This window comes from Somniosus microcephalus, chromosome 6 (genome assembly GCF_052327205.1).
Source record: "Somniosus microcephalus isolate GS21.2 chromosome 6, FLI_Smic_1.0, whole genome shotgun sequence".
NCBI lineage: Eukaryota > Metazoa > Chordata > Chondrichthyes > Squaliformes > Somniosidae > Somniosus > Somniosus microcephalus.
Genome location: NC_140992.1, coordinates 199,494,643 through 199,512,661, shown reverse-complemented (window position 1 = coordinate 199,512,661; position 18,019 = coordinate 199,494,643). Strand labels below are relative to the sequence as shown.

Here is an 18,019-nt window from a genome sequence, read left to right as displayed (position 1 = left end):
GTACAGCTCAGCTGAGGCTGCCTGAAAGTTACAATCTACGCTGAGCCTGCGAAGTTCTTGCAGGAATTCGTCAATTGATTCCCCTGGCCCTTGTCGGGCTGTGGCCAGTAGATGTCTAGCATAGACCTCATTTGGGGTCTTCGCATACAGTTTCTTAAGTGCCCGAATCACCTCTTCGTAATTATCCCATTCATCAACATATTCGAATACTTTTGGGGTCACATAATTGACAAGTATCTTCAATTTAGCAGGAGCATCCGCTTTACATTCATCCAGAAAATTCTCAAAAGTACGATACCAATGCTTCCATACCCTGCCAGCTGCTGGTGTATTCGGGTCCAAGTCCAGACGAATAGGTCTAAGGATTTTCTCCATGATGGGTGGTTCCCTGGATCCTTAACTTCCGAGTTTGTCTGAAGGTCTAGTATTTGTCAGTGTAAATACTAAGTTACTTAAATTGATGTAAGAAAAAGGAGACTTACCATCAAGTAACTTTAAAGTAAGCTTTAAGTAACTTATAAACACACTATATACACAAGAGAGGTCTTTACCATGCCTCTGGTAGAAGCCTCTTACAATACTGAACAGACCAGTATTTATACCAGTCCAACAGGAAGTGACATATGACAGGAAGTGAGGTATGTACACAGTTCATAGTTCATAGTTCATAGTTCACAGTTCACAGGAAGTGATGACATAACTTCCCGGAAGTTACCATTTTTATCACACTCTGCTATTACATCTTTTATAATAGACTCTAGCATTTTCCCCACTACCGATGTCAGGCTTACCGGTGTATAATTCCCCGCTTTTTCTCTACCGCCTTTTTTCAAAAGTGGGGTAACATTAGCTACCCTCCAATCCATGGGTACTGTTCCAGAGTCTATCGAGTTCTGGAAGATGACCAGTAATGCATCTACTATCTCTAGGGCCACTTCCTTAAGTACCCTGGGATGTAGACCATCAGGCCCTGGGGATTTATCGGCCTTCAGTCCCATCAATTTTCCTAACACCATTTTCCTACAAATACTGATTTCTTTCAGTTCCTCTCTTTCATCAGACCCTATGTTCCCCGGCATCTCTGGGGGGGTTATTTGTGTCCTCCTTTGTGAAGACAGAACCAAAGTATGTATTTAGTTGGTCTGCCATTTCCTTGTTTCCCATTATAAATTCCCCTGATTCTGACTGTAAGGGACCTATGCTTGACTTCACCAATCTTTTTCTCTTCACATATCTATAAAAGCTTTTACAGTCAGTTTTTATGTTCCCTGCAAGCTTACTCTCATATTCTATTTTCCCTTTCTTAATTAATCCCTTTGTCCTCCTTTGTTGACTCCTAAGCTGCTCCCAATCCTCAGGATTATTGCTTTTTCTAGCCAATTTATATGTCCTCTCCTTGGATCTTATGCTATCCCCAATTTCCCTTGTTAGCCATGGTTGAGTCACATTTTTTGTTTTATTTTTATGCCAAACTGGGATGAACAAATTCTGTAGCTCATCCATTTGGTCTTTGAATGTTTGCCATTGCCTATCCACCGTCAACCCTTTGAGCGCCATTCCCCAATCAACCCTACCCAACTCGCTCCTCAGACCATCATAGTTTCCTTTATTTAAATTGAGGATCCTAGTCTCTGAGTCAACTACTTCATTCTCCATCTTAATGAAGAATTCGATCATATTATGATCACTCTGACCCAAGGGGCCTCGTACAACAAGATTGCTAATTAATCCTTTCTCGTTACATAATACCCAGTCTAAGATGGCCTGATCTCTGGTTGGTTCCTCGACATATTGGTCCAGGAAACCATCCCGTAAACACTCCAGGAATTCCTCCTCCACAGTATTGTTACTAATTTGGTTGGCCCAATCTATATGTAGATTAAAGTCACCCATGATGACTGCTGTGCCCTTATTGCACGCTTCTTTAATTTCCCTTTTAATGCCATCCCCAACCTCCACCTTACTGTTTGGAGGTCTATATACCACTCCCACTAATGTTTTTTTCCCCTTAGTATTTCTCAATTCTACCCATACAGATTCCACATCATCAGAGCTAATATCCTTCATTACAATTATATTAATCCCTTCTTTAACCAGTAATGCTACCCCACCTCCCTTTCCTTTTTGCCTATCTTTCCTGAATATCGAATACCCCTGGATGTTGAGTTCCCAGTCTTGGCCATCCTTGAGCCACGTTTCCATAATCCCAACCAAATCGTATTCGTTTACCTCTATTTGCGCAGCCAATTCATCCACCTTATTACAAATGCTCCTCGCATTAAGAACTTATCAGAAAATCAGTAGCATAATTATCCTTAAAGCCAATTATACTTCAGCTAAACAAGACCCAATCGCATCAGATTCCCAGCACCAAAACCGTAACCAAATAGATGGAAACGTGGGACAAAAAGTGAAACCAACTGTGTCAGATGGTACAGCCGAAAGCACCAGATAAGGTATGGCCAAAAGCGCTTAAATGGTTAACACTAGCCAATCAACAGCACGAGAACGTTAGGAATTTTTAACAGATTGCTGCTTGTTAAATACTGTAAGTAGAACCAAACTTTTAAAGGAATCAGTAACTTTTAATTCCCTTCTTCGACACATCCATACTTTTGCTTCTGTTCTTTTAATAGTTACCCAAGCCCATTTATCGGCTGGGTGCCTGGGTTGATAGATCACACACTCAGCACCTCTGTGAATTATACCTCAGCTAGGTCTGGGGACAGCTATTGCAATACCCTGTTAAACGGTGTATCCGTCAGCCACTGTTTAGAATCAAATATGTAATGCGGGGATGGGGGGCGGGGGGGGGGGGGGCAAGGGGAAGAGAATAGAAGAGGAAAGGATGTACTCTCAGTGAAGACACAAAATAACAATGGCCAAGCTAATGTCTCTGGTGATGTCATGAGAACATACACAAATCAGTCTGATAAGGGCTGAATGTGTCAATATTGTTCATACTACTGTGTTTGTTTTAGCCTGTTTTTGGTCACCACCTGTGGATTTATTTCCCAACATCCTTTTGATTGTTGCTCGCATTTTTGTCTTACTGCACTTAAAATGATTAAACCCCAGAGTCATTAGAGATGTGTCATCAATCACCACCCCGGAGAAGGGTTTGCTGTCAATGTCACTGCTATACTTTTAAATGCTTCCATTCCTCATTGGGACCGATGCCAGTTGCTGTAATTCTACTTTGATCAACACCACCATTTTCAGGTATAGGTTTCAGAACAGCCACAGACAGATTATCAAAGGAGACCTCTGAGATTTCAATAGCTCGTATCTGCTGCAATACTTTTGACTTTATTGGCCATCAATTTCCCCTCTTCCCTCAACCTTCCATTCACAGTGAAACAACTTGTCATATTGAACTGAACTATCCAACTGAATAGAACAGTGACAAATGGAATTTAACCCTGAAAAGTGTGAGGTGATGCATTTTGGGAGGACTAACAAGGCAAGGGAATACACAATGAATGGTAGGACCCTAGGAAGGACAGAGGATCAGAGGGGCCTTGGTGTGCATGTACATAGATCCCTGAAGGCAGCAGGACAGGTTGATAAGGTGGTTAAAAAGGCATATCGGATACTTGCCTTCATTAGCCGAGGCATAGAATATAAGAGCAGGGAGGTTATGATGGAGCTGTACAAAACGCTAGTTAGGCCACAGCTGGAATACTGTGTGCAGTTCTGGTCGCCACACTATAGGAAGGATGTGATTGCATTGGAGAGGGTGCAGAGGAGATTCACCAGGATGTTACCTGGGTTGGAGCGCTTCAGCTATGAAGAGAGACTGGACAGGCTGGGGTTGTTTTCCTTAGAGCAGAGAAGGCTGAGGGGGGACCTGATTGAGGTGTACAAAATTATGAGGGGCATAGATAGGGTAAATAGAAAGGAACTTTTCCCCTTGGTAGAGGGGTCAATAACCAGAGGGCATAGTTTCAAGGTAAGGAGCCGGAGGTTGAGAGGGGATTTGTGGAAAAACTTTTTCACCCAGATGTAATGATCAATAACATGTCATTCTATAGTGGACACTAGGTGGAGCCGTAGATCTGTGTAGAGCTGTATATAGCTGTATGTATATAAGACTACACTACCCAGCTGTATGTATATTAAGACTACATTACCCATGAGGCACTAGGCTACCCACAAGGCAGCAGTCAAGATGGATGCCTCTACAGATACTGTACCTAGTCCACATGTGCTCAATAAAAGTGTCTAGCAAAAGCTAGCTGTGTTCATAATAAGAATGTCTATTTATTAATGAACATAAGATGGTACCAGGATGGTGAAGATCTGCTGAAAATTGTGAAAAGCGACATGGAGAAGTTGAAGCCACCAGAGCGTTTGAAACTCACAGGAAATATCGACTACAATTGGCAGACTCTTAAACAACAATTCGAACTCTACATTGCAGCCATCGGATTCGGTATGAAGCCAGACGCAAGGAAGATAGCGTTGCTGCTTACGGTTGCAGGCCCACAGGCGATGGAGGTATTTAATACATTTGTATTTAATCCAGAGGAGAACAGAGAAAAATTAGAAGATGTGCTAAAAAAATTTGATGCACATTGCGCTCCCAAAAAGAATGAGACCTATGAAAGATACATCTTCTGTTCTCGGACACAGCAGCAAAATGAGACTTTTGATAGCTTTATAACTGATCTGAAACTGAAAGCACAGACATGTGATTTCTCTGAGCTCAAAGCATCCATGATTCGTGACCAGATTGTGTTTGGTATTCATGATAAAAATGTCAGGGAACATTTGTTGAGAGAAACCGAACTAAATTTGGAAAATGCGGTGAAAATATGCCCAGCCAGCGAGCTAGCTCGAAAGCACGCGAAGACTTTCAGTGAAATCAATAATGATGCGATTGTAATGAGTGATAGTGCTGCTGTCAGTGCTGTGTCCTACAAGGGGAACAAACATGGGCAGAACAGAAATGAAAAGCAATCGGAGGATGAAATTTTTTATTGTAAACGCTGTGGTTACAAACACCAGTTAAGACAATGCCCAGCGTTTGGAAAAATGTGCACAAAGTGTAATGGAAAGAATCACTTTGCCAAACAATGCTTTTCAAAAGTACAAACTAAGAAAGGGCAATGAGTTAATGTAATTGAGGACACTGATTTAAGTGAGACATTTTTTGTAGGAATGGTGTCATGTGACAATATCAAAAAGGATACAGAAAATGTGCAGCCCACAGAAATGGACAATGCTGAACATAAAGTTAATGCAGTAAAAGAGGACAAATGGATGATCCCACTGCAGGTAAATGGAGCATTAGTTACCTTGAAACTAGACACTGGGGCAAAAGCAAACTTAATCAGTATGAGTGACATTAACAATATGAAAGAAAAGCCTAAAATACAGAAAAAGTCAGTACTACTGAAGGACTATAATGGACAGAAAATAGATAGCTTAGGTGTATGCAGACTTAAAGTGACAGTCAAAGACAAAGTGCATCATCTCATGTTTTCTGTTGTGGCTGAAAGACTTGATTCACTACTGGGTGACAAAGCTTGTGAGGACTTAGAACTGGTCAAGAGAGTCTACCGTATAAACTGTACCATAAGCAGACCAGATGACTCGGTGGATTCTGTAGTGAATAATTTCCAGGATGTGTTCAAAGGATTTGGAGTTCTACCATTCACTTACAAGATCCAGCTAAAGGAGGATGCTCAGCCAGTGGTACATGCTCCACGAAGAGTTCCAGCACCCCTGCGTGACCGGCTCAAGAATGAACTGGACAGAGTGACCACACTAGGAGTCATCAGGAAAGTCGAAGAGCCAACAGACTGGGTTAACTCCATGGTATGTGTAAAGAAAAAGAACAATGATCTAAGAATATGCATGGATCCAAAGGACTTAAATGCAAACATAAAACGTGAACACTACCAGATTCCCAAGCGAGAAGAAATCACCAGTGAAATGTCAGGTGCCAGATACTTTACAAAGCTCGATGCCTCACAAGGATTTTGGCAACTAAAACTGGATGAAGAGAGCACCAAATACTGTACCTTCAACACACCATTTGGCAGGTATTGTTTCCTCAGAATGCCTTTCGGGATAATATCTGCATCTGAAATCTTTCATAGAGCGATGGAACACATAATTGAAGGTCTGGAAAGAGTTCGGGTCTATGTTGATGACATCATCATCTGGGGCTCCACACTGAAAGAACACAATGAGAGACTGACTAAAGTGCTACAGAGCATACGCCGGAATGGACTGAAGCTCAACAAAGCCAAGTGTCAGTTTGGCGTACAGGAAGTCACTTTCCTAGGAGATAATCTATCTGGTAAAGGAATAGAGCCAGATATGGAAAAAGTAAACGCCATACTCAAAATGCCCTGACCCACTGACAAAAAAGGAGTGCTACGCATCATGGGGATGATAAACTTCATTGGAAAGTTCATTCCTAACTTGTCAGCCAAGACAGCCTGTCTGCGAGACCTGCTACATAAAACAAATGAGTTCGCATGGACAGAAAGACATGAACAAGAGTGGATAAACCTCAAAACAGTGCTGACAACCACACCTGTACTCACCTTCTTTGATCCAACAAAAAGAATCAAAGTGTCAACGGATGCATCAAAAGATGGCCTAGGTGCGGTCTTGCTACAAGCAGAGGGTGAAGATTGGAAGCCTGTTGCCTATGCCTCCAGGTCTATGACTGATACTGAGTGTCGATACGCCCAGATTGAAAAGGAATGTCTAGGCTTGGTAGTTGGACTAGAAAAGTTTCATGGCTACATATATGGACTTCCCACCTTCACAGTTGAGACAGACCACAGCCCTCTGGTTGCCATCATAAAAAAAAACCTGAATGAGATGTCTCCAAGGATTCAACGACTCATGATGAAGCTGCAAAGATATGACTTTGAACTGATCTACACACCAGGCAAATACATAGGGCTGGATTTTGCTACGGGGGCGGGTTGGAGGTGGGAAACCCACATTCGGGCTTGTTGTCCCGCCTCCATGGAGATGTGGCCAACCCACTGGATTTTCCTCTGATTGACCTTGTTGAGCCCGCCCTGTGGGCTCAGCAGGCCAATTAAGGGCCACCCGGCAACAGGTGACGTCAGAGATTGACATTTCATCTGTCAAAAGCTTTTGGCAGATGAAATATCAGTGTTTACCAGCTGTTTGAAGCTGTCAAGCACTGAAAAACTGCTAATTCAGCCTCAGTCCTTTCTCAGGATAACTTTAAAATCATTTTGCTGGAGAAACAAAGAAGCTGATTTTTTTTTTTAAATCGGAGCTTCTGTGGTTCTTGCAGCCGACTCCCGACACCGGAATGCAGGACTCCTGTAAAGGTAAGTAAAAGTAAGTTAAACTTATTTAAACACTTTCAAAACACTTACCTTTGCACTCCTGCACCCCTCACTCACCTGAACCCTGGGCATCTCGACCCCTCCAAGACCTCAGGCCCACGTCCCGCCTCGAAAACTTTTCGTGGTTTGGAGCTGTCGGGAAGCCCACAAACCTGCAATAAAAATCGCGAATAGGCAAAAAACTACCTGTTAACTACCTGTTAACAGGCAGTTTAATTGCCTTTAATCCCTTCCCACCTCTGGGAGTCGGGTTCCAGCACTTGTCGGGAACCCGACTCCTATGAAATTGACATGGAGGCGGGATGGGGTCGGGACCCCCGGATCTCCGATTTTTATCGCCCGCACGCCTCCAACCCGACTCCAGGGGCTTAGGAAAATCCAGCCCATAGTGTTAGCAGATGCACTATCCCGAGCACCCACAATGAGTCATGTGAGCTCTACTGAAGAAGACGTGGATGTTCATGTGAGTATGGTCACTGCTGCGCTGCCCGTGTCAGACACAAAATCAAAGCAAATAGCAGAAGAAACAGTAAAAGATACAGTATTACAAACAGTAATAGAGAACATTCATCATGGTTGGCCAAAAGGTTCCTGTCCAAAATATTTTCACATAAGGTCAGAATTGAGTGTCGCAAGTGGACTATTACTAAAACAGAACAGAATAGTCATTCCACAGGTTCTACGTCAAGACATGCTCAAAAGGATTCATGAGGGACACCTCGGAATTGAAAAATGCAAAAGGAGAGCAAGAGACACTGTTTATTGGCTTGGCATAAATAAGGACATTGAGAACATGATAGGCAAATGTGAGACATGTCAGAAACACCAAAACAAACAAGCAAAGGAACCAATGATAATAGCTGACATACCAACAGCACCATGGCAAAAGGTTGGTATGGACCTTTTTCATTTAAATGGTAAAGACTATCTAATAGTGATTGACTACTATTCTAACTATCCTGAGATGGCGCTGCTCTCAAGCACCACAGCAAGCAGTGTCATAATGCATGTGAAAGCCATCTTCGCCAGACATGGAATTCCCAGGATTGCTGTTAGCGACAATCGTCCGTGCTTCAACTGTAAGGAGTGGCAACAGTTTGCAGCACATTATGACTTTCAGCACATCACATCCAGTCCTTTGTATGCTCAGTCAAATGGTAAGGCAGAGAAAGGTGTTCAAGTTCTCAAGCAGCTACTGAAGAAAGCGACAGAAAGCAAGTCTGATCCTTATCTCGCCCTGCTGAGCTACCGAGCCTTACCTTTAGACTGTGGTTCTTCACCTGCTGAACTACTAATGGGTCGCAAGTTGCGCACCACGCTACCCTGCTGTGCAAAAGAACAGCAAAGTGAGGAACTGAGACAGAGACTTCAACTGTTAAAGCTGAAACAGAAATCATACTATGACAAGTCATCCAAAACTCTAAAACCATTGACAAGGGATGATGTTGTCAGGATTGAGGATCCAGATGCATGGAACAGGAAAGCTACAGTTCTTGAGGAAGTAGGACCAAGGTCATTGAAATAAAGAATAGATTTGCCTTCCAAAGTTAGGCTTTATTAACTTTAAAATCGGCAGCATATCTTTCTACATCCAGTCCCAACTAAAGCTAGAAAAGGACTGAATTTAAGGTAGCCACAACACATCATGTGATCATCAACTACCAATGAGATTACAACACATATCCCAAGGCAGTTAACAACCAACGAATCACAATACTTTTACTAATCAAGGAATAATCACCACAGTCATACACTGTTAGAACTGAGGAAGGACAGATTCTCAGGAGGAACCGCCGTTCCCTCCTAAAAACACAAGAGACTATTCAAGACCAGATTGATGACAATGCCGCAACTGCATCTTGTCATTCACCGCCAGAACAATCTCATGAAGACATATCAGACTTACCCATGTTGAGAAGATCCACACGTGAAGTAAAAAAGCCTGATAGACTTAATCTTTGAGTACAATGTAAAGCTTTGAAAATGTGTTGACTGTTTTGAAAATGTTTATGTTTATAGAGCACTAACAAAAGTGTTACTGATATTATCTTTATTGTTACTTGAAAGTTGATTGATATTGATTTTGTTAAACCTCAAAGAAAGGGGGATGTAATGATCAATAACATGTCATTCTATAGTGGACACTAGGTGGAGCCGTAGAGCTGTGTAGAGCTGTATATAGCTGTATGTATATAAGACTACACTACCCAGCTGTATGTATATTAAGACTACATTACCCATGAGGCACTAGGCTACCCACAAGGCAGCAGTCAAGATGGATGCCTCTACAGATACTGTACCTAGTCCACATGTGTTCAATAAAAGTGTCTAGCAAAAGCTAGCTGTGTTCATAATAAGAATGTCTATTTATTAATGAACATAAGACCAGAGGGTGGTTGGAATCTGGAACTCACTGCCTGAAAGGGTGGTAGAGGCAGGAACCCTCACAACATTCAAGAAGCATTTAGATGAGCTCTTGAAATGCCATAGCATGCAAGGCTATGGACCAAGAGCTGGAAAATGGGATTGGAATAGACAGGGCTTGATGGCCAGCACGGACACGATGGGCCTCTTTCTGTGCTGTATAACTCTATGACTCTATGAGAACAGAGGACATTGATCTACTTTGCAGAAGTTTCCATCAACTGTCAATTATCTCATTCATAACATCAAATATGATATAAACATAATCAAAGACCCAAGAAGCACTGTGTTTGTAGCCCTGGTTGTCTTTATAGCACTATATACATAAATGCCTTTTGACACACAGAATAATTGGCTTTGCCAGATACATGAAATTCAACAATGGTCTCCAAGTTTCAAAAGGCGCAGGAGTTTTGTTGGGGTATGATTTCATGGACTGCACTTGCCCACTGTTATATCACCCAAGCCTTTACCCTTCATACAAGCCTAGGCAGAAAGCGTCGCCAGGCGACAGGAGGGGCTATCACAGCCAAACCGCATTCTGTTCCCACCAGATATCCACGCATGCATTTACAGTGGGGTCACTGGATAGCAATCAGGAGCATGAGCGGGGACCATGGTTAATTTTCCCCCTTCCTAGCTCAGAAATACTAAGGACAACCGTAGTGTCACAATTACTGCCTGGACTGATATCAACTAACTCAGCAGAGGCTCAGGATGGAACGTGGGACCTTTCTGATCTACAGGGCTAAGAACCATACTGAGTATCCAAAGATACCACTGGGGGAGACGTTAAACTGAGGCCCCCTCTGTCTGCTCAAGTCAACGTTCAAAGAGCGGGGAGTTCTCCTGGTGTTCTACTCAACATTCCTCCCATCATGAAAAACAGATTAACTGGTCATTTATCTTTTTTTTAAATATTCATCCTTGGGATATGGGCGCCGCTGGCAAGGCCAACAGTTATTGCCCATCCATAGTTCCCCTTGAGAAGGTGGTGGTGAGTCACCTTCTTGAACCGCTGCAGCCCATGGGGTGAAGGTACGCCCACAGTGCTGTTAGTGGAACCTTACTGCTCACAATAAGTTGCCACGTTTGCCAACACAACAGTGACTACACTTCAAAAGCAAATCACTGGATGTGAAGTGCTTTGAGACATCTAGAGGAAATGATAAGGTGCTATATTAATGCAAGTTCATTCATTAACTGTTCAATTTATAGCCAATCTGTTATAATGCAAATTAAATAGTACAGGAGACAGGAAGAGACAGCACAAAGTAATTTATACAAGTGTAAGTGCAGATGCTGAAAGAAGATTTTACATTGTGTTGGGTTTATAGGCATGATTTACTGGCATCATGCACCATTACAGACAATCTGTACTTGTCACCCCCTCCTTAGTCTCTGCAGTAGGATGCATCTGTTAGCTGTCTTCAATTATCTCCTTCATACTCCCCTTAACTTTTGCAGTCTGCATTTCAACATTCTTCCTTTTTCATTGTTGAATCCATCTGCCTCCTTTTAATGGCAAATTATTTACCTGATGAGGAAATTGGCTGAGCAGTAGGAGACAGAGAGTAGGGATAACGGGCAGGCACTCTAATTGGCAGGATGTGTCTAGTGGTGTCCCACAGGGATCTGTGTTAGGGCCGCAACTATTCATCTTATTTATTAACGATTTAGCTGGTGGGATAGAGAGCCTTTTATCAAAGTTTGGCAATGACACAAAGATAGGCGGCATTGTAAGTAGTGTAGATGGAAGCATAAAATTACAGAGATATTAATAGATTAAGTTTTTGAATTTTTAAAAATGGGATCAGGGCGTCGCTGGCAAGGCCAGCATTTATTGCCCATCCCTAGTTGCCCTTGAGAAGGTGGTGGTGAGCAGCCTTCTTGAACCGCTGCAGTCCGTGTGGTGAAGCTACTCCCACAGTGCTGTTAGGTAGGGAGTTCCTGGATTTTGACCCAGCGACAATGAAGGATCAGCGATATACTTCTAAGTCAGGATGGTGTGTGACTTGGAGGGGAACTTGGAGGTGGTGGTGTTCCAATGCGGCTGCTGCCCTTGTCCTTCTAGGTGGTAGAGGTCGCAGGTTTGGGAGGTCCTGCCGAAGAAGACTTGGCGAGTTGCTGCAGTGCATCTTGTAGATGGTACACACTGCAGCCACGGTACGCCGGTGGTAGAGGGAGTGAATGTTTAAGATGGTAGATGGGGTGCCAATCATTCACCAAGTGAATGGGCAAAACTGTGACAAATGCATTTCAATGTATGCAAGTGTGAGGCCATGCACTTTGTTCCTAAAAAGGATAGATCAAAGTACTTTATAAATGGTGAAAAGCTAGGAACAGTGGAGGTCCAAAGCGACTTAGAGGTCCATGTATATAGATCATTAAAATGTCATGGACAGTTACAAAAAATAATCAAAAAGGCTCATGGAATGCTGGGCTACAGCTATACAAAGCCCTGGTTAGACCACATCTGGAGTACTGTGTTCAGTTCTGGGTACCACACCTTGGGAAGGATACATTGGCCTTAAAACGAGTGCAGCATAGATTTACCAAAATGATACCTGGACTCCAAGGGTTAAATTACAAGGAGAGATTACACAAACTAGGGTTGTATTCCCTGGAATTTAGATGGTTAAGGGATGATTTGATTGAAGTTTAAGATATTAAGAGGAATTGATAGGGTAGGGAGAGAGAAACTATTTCCGCTGGTTGGGGAGTCGAGGACCAGGGGACATAGCCTAAAAATTAGAGCCAGGCCTTTGTAAGACGTTCTGATTGTCTGACAGTTTATAGAATTCAGACTCGTGGAACAGACAACACAAAACCCAATGAATCTGTGAAATTTCCTTTACTTAAAAATCAACGAGATTACAAGTAATTACCAGAATACAAACTGTACTCAATTCATATACTTATCACAAGCAAGCATCTAAAATCATTTACTTTAAGCTCAGGTGATTTTAAGCAAAACCACATACGTTACTATTCACCAGACAAGAGGACAATTCAACGATGATAGACATATGACTAACTTTAACTGGCAACGGACCAGGTCACCATCGACTATAGCCCCGAATGTTAGTGTCCAGTAACACACTTATACCCCAAAACTTGGCAACTGGCCCCCAGCATTCATGGCCCAAACCGTGGGCAATGTTGTTTTCCTCTCTCTCTCTATCTGTTTTGACACTCAGTTCACCAAGGCCAGGCTCCAAGGACTGGAGAGAGTCAAGTTTTTCACATCTGCAGGGTTGTTGAGGTTCTCACAGAATCTTCAAGATCTTATCTTCTGAAGGAAAAGTACCAGCGCATTACATGTTTTGCAAATGTTTTTAGCCAAGCAGTCTCTTGCTCTCAAAACTTGTTGGTACATTTGGTCACTTTTAGATTCAGTCAAATGGCGATTCATTCACGTTTACCATGACAGTGTTACACCTTTCAGGAGTGAAGTTAGGAAGCACTTCCACACGCAAAGGGTGGTAGAAGTTTGGAAATTTCTTCCACAAATGGCAGTTGCTGCTGGGTCAATTGTTAACTTTAAATCTGAGATTGATAGATTTTTGTTAACCAATGTTGTTAAAGGATATGGGGAAAAGGTGGATATATGGAGTTCAGTCACAGATCAGCCACGATCTCATTGAATGGCGGAACAGGCTCGAGGGGCTAAATAGCCTACTCCTGTTCCTATAATAGGCTGCCTCTCTCCTCGCTTTGCCCTTCCCCACAGCTCATTACTCTCAGTCTAGCTGATTGGACAGTTTCACTTGCAATGTTTCTGGACTTCTCACAGAACTAATGGCCCTCCATGAATGTACCCAATCCTCTGCCAGAATATCTCCAAAAAGCTTGCTTTAATTTTTTTTAAATTGTAGATATTAGCCCAAAATTTGCGATCGGATGCCTCCGACCGATAAAAAATCTACGCATTTACCTGGTGGCTGGGGAGGTACGGAGGCTTGCGATCCTGGGCCTCTCCGGGTACGCGTGGGCAAAGGCCCATGTATCCCAGGGGTGCAGGCGGTTCGCAAGCGCCCCTGGGATCACGTGGGTTGGCCCAACCAATAACAGAAGGAAATTCCCATTCATACTTATGGTAGTTTTGTACATACGGAACTCCCATAAGTATGAATGGGGATCACTTAAAAAATAAATGAACACATGAAATAAAAAATTTTAAATTACATATTTAAAATTAATTAAAATGCCATTTAAATATTTTAAACTAGCTGGAGTGCCCGGCGGTGCTGAGGCTTTTTCGAGGGCATGTTGTTGTTGGAAGAGAGAGAGCGACTGGGGGGGAAGAGAGAGAGTGACTGGGGGGGAAGAGAGGGAGCGACTGGGGGGGAAGAGAGGGAGCGACTGGGGGGGAAGAGAGGGAGCGACTGGGGGGGAAGAGAGGGAGCGACTGGGGGGGAAGAGAGAGAGCGACTGGCGGGGAAGAGAGAGAGCGACTGGCGGGGAAGAGAGAGAGCGACTGGCGGGGAAGAGAGAGAGCGACTGGGGGGGAAGAGAGAGAGCGACTGGGGGGGAAGAGAGAGAGCGACTGGGGGGGAAGAGAGAGAGCGACTGGGGGGAAGAGAGAGCGACTGGGGGGGAAGAGAGAGAGCGACTGGGGAGGAAGAGAGAGAGCGACTGGGGGGGAAGAGAGAGAGCGACTGGGGGGAAGAGAGAGAGCGACTGGGGGGAAGAGAGAGAGCGACTGGGGGAAGAGAGAGAACGACTGGGGGGGAAGAGAGAGAGCGACTCGGGGGGAAGAGAGAGAGCGACTGGGGGGGAAGAGAGAGAGCGACTGGGGGGGGAAGAGAGAGCGACTGGGGGTGAAGAGAGAGAGCGACTGGGGGTGAAGAGAGAGAGCGACTGGGGGGAAGAGAGAGAGCGACTGGGGGGGAAGAGAGAGCGACTGGGGGGGAAGAGAGAGAGCGACTGGGGGGGGAAGAGAGAGAGTGACTGGGGGGGAAGAGAGAGAGCGACTGGGGGAAGAGAGCGAGCGACTGGGGGGAAGAGAGAGAGCGACTGGGGGGGGAAGAGAGAGAGCGACTGGGGGGGGAAGAGAGAGAGCGACTGGGGGGGGAAGAGAGAGAGCGACTGGGGGGAAGAGAGAGAGCGACTGGGGGGAAGAGAGAGAGCGACTGGGGGGAGGGGGTGGAAGGAGTGGGGGAGGGGAGGGAAGGAGGGGGGGAAGAAGGGGGGAAAGGGGGGAAGAGGGGAAGGGGAAGAGGGGGAGGAGGAGGGGGGAGGTGGAGGGGGGGAAGGGGGGAGGAGGAGGGGAGGAAGGGGGGAGGAGGAGGGGAGGAAGGGGAGAGGGGGGAGGAAGGGGAGCGGGGGAGAGGAAGGGGAGGAGGGGGGAAGGGGAGGGGGAGGGAGGTTGGGGGGAGGGGGAGGGAGGAAGGGGGGGGAGGGAGGGGGAGGGGAGGGAAGGAAGGGGAGGGGAGGGAGGGAAGGAAGGGGAGGGAGAGAGGGGTGTGGGAGAGTGGGAGAGGGGTGTGGGAGAGGAGGGGAGGTGTGGGAGAGGAGGGGAGGGGGAGAGGGGAGTGGGAGAGGAGGGGGAGAGAGGAGTGGGAGAGGGGAGTGGGAGAGGAGGAGAGGGGAGGGGTGGAGGAGGGGGGAGAAAGGGAGGAGGACGGGAGCCAGCAGACCCTCTCCCCTCTGCCGGCGATGGCTCCGCTGAGCTCCGTGCCGCCCCACGCACTTACATGCCGAGCGCAGCGCCCCGGTGAGCCCGAGCCCCGCCCTCCCGAGGCCCACCCCCCCGAGGCCGGGCCTGAGACGACCGATTGCGGCTGGCCGGGCCCGGTTGCCTTGGTAACCCTCCTCCCCTCTCCGCCTCCCGATCTCCGGGACCGGGCCTGGGCGGCCGATTGCGGCTGGCGAGCCCGGTTGCCGGGGTAACCCTCCCCGCCCGAGCCCCGCCCCCCCCCGAATGAAGCACGAGAGCTTGCAGTGAGCCCAGCCAGCCTTTACCAAGATGGCTGGCCGCTGGTTCGGAAACGGGCCCAGCGGGGGCGGGTGGGGGGTGAGGGTTGGGAGGAGCTTGCCACAAAACAATTGCCTAGGGTCCAGCATGGCTGGCAACAGATGCCCAGGCTTCGAGGCCTACCTGCAAAAATGGGGAAAGGTAGGAAAATTAATGAGATTAGATAAAAGATTTAGAAAGTAATTAACTTTTTTAAAAAACAATATGTGTTTTAAAAGCAACTTTTTTTTTAAAGACGCAGAAAGCGGGAAAAAGAAATGAAAAGTTTGGAATCAAGATGGCGGCGACTCACCTCGGTTCAGAACGATAAGGCCCGCCCACACACGCACCGATTGGTCGACCGTCAGGTCACCGAAGCATAGGATTGGTCAATCGTCCCGTCACTCGACTCTCGAAGGGACCGCCCACACGCGCCTGGAACCCGCCACGCAGCGATTTGTCGACTGTCGGGTCGCTCGACTGTACGATTGGTCGACCTTAATGTCACTCTATTGCTAATGAGCGGATAATAAGATGCTAATGAGCGGAATTTTGAAAGTTTTTTGGATACCGCGGGCGCAATTTTTGTCTCGCCGAAACGTAAATACGCTTATGACCGTTCCGGAATCGTAAGCTTTCTTTTGATGTAACGCACGTGTAGGTACGCTCTATAACTTTAGAGTGTATAGCCAGACAGACTGAAGGACAGACAGACAGACAGAAGGACAGACAGACAGACTGATGTATCCTTTTATTTATATATATATAAGAAAGATAGATAGATAGACCATCTGGAGTGCCCGGCGGTGCCGAGGCTTTTTCGAGGGCATGTTGTTGGAAGAGATAGAGCGACTGGGGGGGAAGAGAGAGAGCGACTGGGGGGGAAGAGAGAGAGCGACTGGGGGGGGAAGAGAGAGAGCGACTGGGGGGGGGGAAGAGAGAGAGCGATGGGGGGGGAAAGAGAGAAAGCGACTGGGGGGGAAGAGAGAGAGCGACTGGCGGGGAAGAGAGAGAGCGACTGGGGGGTGAAAGAGAGAGAGCGACTGGGGGAAAGAGAGAAAGCGACTGGGGGGGAAGAGAGAGAGCGACTGGGGGGGAAGAGAGAGAGCGACTGGGGGGGAAGAGAGAGCGACTGGGGGGGAAGAGAGAGAGCGACTGGGGGGGAAGAGAGAGAGCGACTGGGGGGGAAGAGAGAGAGCGACTGGGGGGGAAGAGAGAGAGCAACTGGGGGGAAGAGAGAGAGCGACTGTGGGAGAAGAGAGAGAGCGACTGGGGGGGAAGAGAGAGAGCAACTGGAGGGGAAGAGAGAGAGCGACTGGGAGGGAAGAGAGAGAGTGACTGGGGGGGAAGAGAGAGAGCGACGGGGTGGAAGAGAGAGAGCGACTGGGGGTGAAGAGAGAGAGCGACTGGGGGGGAAGAGAGAGAGCGACTGGGGGGGGAAGAGAGAGAGCGACTGGGGGGGAAGAGAGAGAGCGACTGGGGGGGAAGAGAGAGAGCGACTGGGGGGGAAGAGAGAGAGCGACTAGGGGGGAAGAGAGAGAGCGACTGGGGGGGAACAGAGAGAGCGACTGCGGGGAAGAGAGAGAGCAACTGGGGGAAGAGAGAGAGCGATTGGGGGGAAGAGAGAGAGCGACTGGGGGGGAAGAGAGAGAGCGACTGGGGGGGAAGAGAGAGAGCGACTGGGGGGGAAGAGAGAGAGCGACTGGGGGGGAAGAGAGAGAGCGACTGGGGGGGAAGAGAGAGAGCGACTGGGGGGGAAGAGAGAGAGTGACTGGGGGGGAAGAGAGAGCGCGACTGGGGGGGAAGAGAGAGAGCAACGGGGGGGAAGGTGGCCCGATGGACCCCTGCGAAGGAAGAAGGTAAGCTCTCCATCCCTGTCCCACCCCATCACTCTTTCCCTCCCTCACCCTCTCTCTCCCTCCCCGTCTCTCCCTGCTTTACTCTCCCTCCCTCTCTCCCTCCCTCACCCTCTCTCTCCCTCCCCCTGTCTCTCCCTGCTTTACTCTCTCTCCCTCCCTCCCCCCTTGTCCTCTCCCCTCCCCCCACCCTCACCCTCTCCCCTCCCCCACCCTCTCTCTCTACCCTCCCCCCACCCTCTCTCTCTCCCCTCCCCCCACCCTCTCTCTCTCCCCTCCCCCCACCCTCTCTCGCTCCCCTCCCCCCACCCTCTCAATTCAATTCAATTCAAATTGCTTTATTGGCATGACAAGGTACATCTTATGTTGCCAAAGCATCGAAAAACATTCATGGTTGTCCACAAAAATACAGATCTATCCATACAGTGTAC

General features: G+C 46.9%; 1 long non-coding RNA gene and 1 pseudogene across 1 annotated transcript; both read right to left on the bottom strand.

The window, feature by feature from the left end:
• LOC147116330 (uncharacterized) overlaps positions 1-18,019 on the bottom strand; it is a 146,648-nt pseudogene that overhangs the window by 77,635 nt on the left and 50,994 nt on the right.
• On the bottom strand, positions 12,613-15,521 carry LOC147116331 (uncharacterized). The gene is made up of 2 exons (XR_015078602.1): positions 15,473-15,521; positions 12,613-13,068 (listed from the first exon to the last, which is right to left on the bottom strand). It is a non-coding gene; the product is annotated as an uncharacterized LOC147116331 (long non-coding RNA).